This window comes from Rhinopithecus bieti, unplaced genomic scaffold, assembly GCF_001698545.2.
Source record: "Rhinopithecus bieti isolate Rb0 unplaced genomic scaffold, ASM169854v2 scaffold_62304, whole genome shotgun sequence".
NCBI lineage: Eukaryota > Metazoa > Chordata > Mammalia > Primates > Cercopithecidae > Rhinopithecus > Rhinopithecus bieti.
Genome location: NW_016823627.1, coordinates 3,900 through 8,839, shown reverse-complemented (window position 1 = coordinate 8,839; position 4,940 = coordinate 3,900).

The window sequence follows — 4,940 nt, the reverse complement described above, 5'->3', positions numbered from 1 at the left end:
AGATAAAAAAAAGGAAAAAGATAAAAGAAAGAAAAGAAAAGTTTGGAAATCTATAGTATTAATATCCAATCAAGAATTGTGATCAATTTGAAATAACTAATAGTCTCACCTGAGTTGTTATAATTCAAAGACACAACTTGTTTTCGTTAACTTATATGTTCTTGTAACACATAAATGCTTGATGTCCATTTGGCCTTTTGAAGCAGAAAAAACTGCTCAAACTTACATCATCCCTTGACTTTGTGTCACTGGCCAGGCCAAACCCTCCATACCAACAAGGGCTTAATTACAGGACTCCTGTGGAAATGTCCTCTTTTACAGAAACCCAACTCTAATTAGGAATTTTTCAAGAACTGCCTGAATTATAGAAATTGAAGAAACATTACTATAAAACCAAATAGCATTGCCTGGCACGGTGGCTCACACCTGTAATCCCAGTACTTCGGGAGGCCAAGGCGGGTGGATCACCTGAGGTCAAGAGTTCGAGACCAGCCTGGCCAACATGGCAAAACCTCATCTCTACTAAAAACACAAAAATCAGCCAGGTGTGGTGGCACGTGCCTGTAGTCCCAGCTACTCAGGAGGCTGAGACAGAAGAATCGCTTGAGCCCAGGAGGCAAAGGTTGCAATGAGCCGAGATCATGCCACTCCACTGCAGCCTGGGCAACAGAGCAAGACTCCGTCTCAAAAAAACAGAACAAAACAAAACAAACAAACACCAAATAGCATTGATTCAGAGAGATTAGTACCCACCTTGGACACAGTTTCTCTGGCTAAACTCATCAAAAAGAGGCCTGGAGATACCAGGGTATCACTGTTAATGTGGCTCTCTGAAAAATGGCATTGTCACAGAAATACCTACCATTTTGCCTATAAAGATTAATGTGTATATTAAATTACAATGTTACTTACACTATAAAAAGTGTTCTTCCTTCTATCTCCATATCTACTGCCACTTCCTCTCCCTAAATAATATATAATAATTCAATAAAACAACAATGACAGATAAGCTTACAAAATAGCTGATGTGAGGTTTTTTAATGCATATGCTTAATATTTTAAATGGGAAATTTGTCATAATTACCTCATCCCATCCTACAGGCATATATTACCACAGCAGTTCCAGCTTGTGCCTCAATACCTGATTTCCTTTCCCCCTGAGTTTGGTGACAGACATATTAGTTCTTCTTGACCCTGACCACACAGCTTTTTTCCTCCCTTCCAGATTGTATGTAGGTATTAAATATACTACACACCAGAATAGGCATTCAATCTGAAGAAGGATCTTCATGCTAGTCTTGGCCCTTGGATCCATTTTATGCCTTTCTTGCTCTGCACATGTCACAGGGGAAAGGGGAGGAATGACACTCTCTCTCCCTCTCTCTCTCTCTCTCTCTCTCTCTCTCTCTCTCTCTTTCTCTCTCTCTCTCTCTCTCTCTCTCGTGGCTATGTGTTCTCCATGGCTGAAGCTCCCACCAGACAGCCCTCCGACCAGGTCCCAACAGCCCTCACAATAGGTCCAGTTCTTGCTCGGCAACATCATTCCCGGGCTCTGGTAATACTACCTTCTCCCTGTGTCAGCCCTAGGGATGACAGTAGCTTTCTGCTGTTGCTCATCTTTAGCTTGCTTCAACACACTCTATTTGACTTCTCAGCTCTTCCAATGCCTTGGTAAACAGTTGTTTCCTACTGAACTACCTGCCTCTTTTTCTCTGACTGTGCTGGAAGGACTTCATCTGCCATAACAGACCTCCACTCTTTACCAGATTTTCCCACAATGGATAAAAATCACTACAGTATTACCGCCTTGTCTGTGTCTCTCTGCAGTGCCATCATAAACACTCAGCATAACACTGCCATTGAAAATAGACAATTGTCTTATTCATACCACTGGGGAGAATCACTCTGGCTCATTCATAGCCTACTCTATTAATGAATGCAATCTTTTCTTTCCCCCTAGTTCTCTCAGCAGCAAAAATGTACAGCAGTCAACAGAGTCCTAGACTAGAAAAAGATAGTCCATAGTAGGCTTGTTTTAAATGTGTATTTAAACACATTTAAATATACTTAACTGTATAAACACACACACACACACAAAGTCCACAGTTCAAGAAAAATAAATACCAAAGGACACAGTGTATGTATATGGGGATTACAATAACAAGAAAGATCAAAACACATTTATAAAATTAAAGCTTCCCTAAAGGCCATATATGACAAATCCACAACTAACATCTTACTGAATGGGGAAAAGCTGAAAGCCTTTCCTCTAAGAACTGGAACAAGACAAGGATGTCCACTTTTGCCATTCCTACTCAACATTGTACTGGAATTCCTGGCCAGAGTAATCAGAAAAGAGAAATAAATAAAAGGCATCCAAATTGGAAAAAAAGTCAAATTATCCTTCTTGGCAAATGACATAATCTTATATTTAGAAAAACTTAAAGACTCCACCAAAAAATTCTTAGATATAAACAAATTCAGTTTATTTGCAGGATACAAAATCAGCATTAAAAAGCAGTAGCAGTTCTATATACCAATCATATATTGTAATATATACATTGTACATGTATATGTATACATTATAATGACAGAGAAATGCAATTTTATGGATCAGAAAATCCAATACAGTAATAATGTCCACTTTCCTCAAATTGACTAACAGATTCAACACAATTCCAATCAAAGTACCAGCAAGATATTCTGCAGGTAGAGGCAACCTGACTCTAAAATGTATATGGAAAGGCAAAGGAACTAGAACAGCTAAAATAATTTTCAGAAAGAGTAAGGTTGGAGGATTCAATTTTAAGACCCTTTATAAAACTGCAGTAAGAAAGATGGTGTGGTATTGGCAAAGAGCTAGATACACAGATCAGTGGAATAAAATAGAAAGTCCAGAAACAGATCCACACAAATATGGACAATTGATTTTTGACAATGTTGTGACAGTAATTCAGTGAAGAAAAGATTGTCAACAACAATCTTTTGGAACAAAAGAACATCAAATATATTGGAACAATTGAACATCCATACATAAAAAAAACCTCAACCTAAACCTCATACCTTCTACAAACATTAACTCAAATCATAGATCTAAATATAAAATGCAAAACCATAAAACATTTAGGAGAAAATCTTCTCTACCTGGGATTATATAGTTTTAGACATGACACCAAAAGCATGATAAATAAAAGTTGATAAATTGGACTGCATCAAAATTTAAAAGTTTTGCTCCCCAAAAGATATGGTTAAGACACTAAAAAGAAAAAAAAAACCCAAAAGCTAGGAGAGAATATTTGCAAATTACACATCTAACAAAGTACTTCCATCGAAGTATATAAAGAACACTTGAAACTCCAAAGAAAAACAACAGTACAATTTAAAGACGGGAAAAAGACTCAGTCATTTCACCAAAAAGGATATGCAAATGACAAATAAGTACATGAAAATATATTCAACATTAGGGAAATACAAATTAAAATCACAATGAGATACCACTATTAATCTATTAGAGTGGCTAAAATTTAAAATGCTAACAATACCAAGTTCTAAAGAGAATGTGGAGCACTAAACTCTTACATGTTGTTAGATGGAATGTACAGTTGCTCTAGAAAACAGTTTGGCAGGTTTCTTATAAAGTTAAACATATGCCTACCTTCTGACCCAGCAATCCCATTCCTAGGTATTTACCATAGAAAAATAAAAACGTACATTCATACAAAAAACCTGTACAGTAATGTTTATAGCAGCCCTATTCATAATTATCAAAAACTCGAAACAAGCCTAGTGTTCTTCAACTGGCAAATAAACTGTGATCCATTCATAAAATGGAATCCCGCAGAGCAAAAAAAAAAAAAAGAAAGAAAATGACCTAATTATAGATACATGCAACAACAAGGGTGAATCTCAAAGGCATTGTGAAGAATGAAAAGGCTAGTCCCAAAATGTTACATACTGTGCAATTCCATTTATATGACATATTTGAAAAGACAAAATTATAGTGATAGAGACTAGATCAGTGGTTGCCCAAGTGATGTGGTAGTACAAGGGAGTTTTTAGAGCACTGAAACAAGTCTTCATCTTGGTTGTGGTGGTGGTTACACATATCTATCTATTTATCTATATGTTAAAATTCATAAAACTGTACATCAAAAGTAAAAAGTCAATTTTACTTGTGATAATGTTAAAAATTAATAAATCTGACCAGGTGTTGTGGCTCATGCCTATATAATCCCAACACATTGGGAGGTCAAGGTGGGAGGATCACTTGAGCCCAGGCATTCAAGACCAGCCTGGGCAACATAGTGAGATCCTATCTCTACAAAAAGTGTTTAAAAATTGGCCTGGCATGGTGGCATGCACCTGTAGTCCCAACTACTCAGGAGGCTGAGGCAGGAAGACCACTTGAACCCAGGAGTCTGAGGCTGCAGTGAGCTGTGATCATGCCACTGCACTCCAGCCTGGGTGACAGAGTGAGACCCCATCTCAAAAAAATTAATGAGTCTAAAAAAGTAATGGTTCAAAAATAAGAGTGTGGATGAAACTGAGGAAACCTTAAGGACCCAAAAGCTAACAGCCAGTTGACACCACATATTACTCTGCAGGAAAAAGTTAATATAGCAGGCCTGATGTTGCTATCTCTAGGAGGGCCTGCGTGCATGACCTCATCTTCCAATAGGTCCTGGGAACTTGGCCTGTGAGATATTCCCTATGCTACTAATTGATAAGGTTGTTTTATATGCCTGGAACACTGAATTCTGCTGTACCAGCCAGGCTAAATTGCTTTTGCAAATGTGATTTATGGTGAACACTTGCTTTCCTTCTGGAACTCAGAAATTTCAATAAGAACGCCTGATCAGCCCTCAATACAGAAAAGCCTGTGTCTTAAGCAAGCTTCCTAAACAGAAACACTGCATATGTGCTGCTACATTTAATTGCTG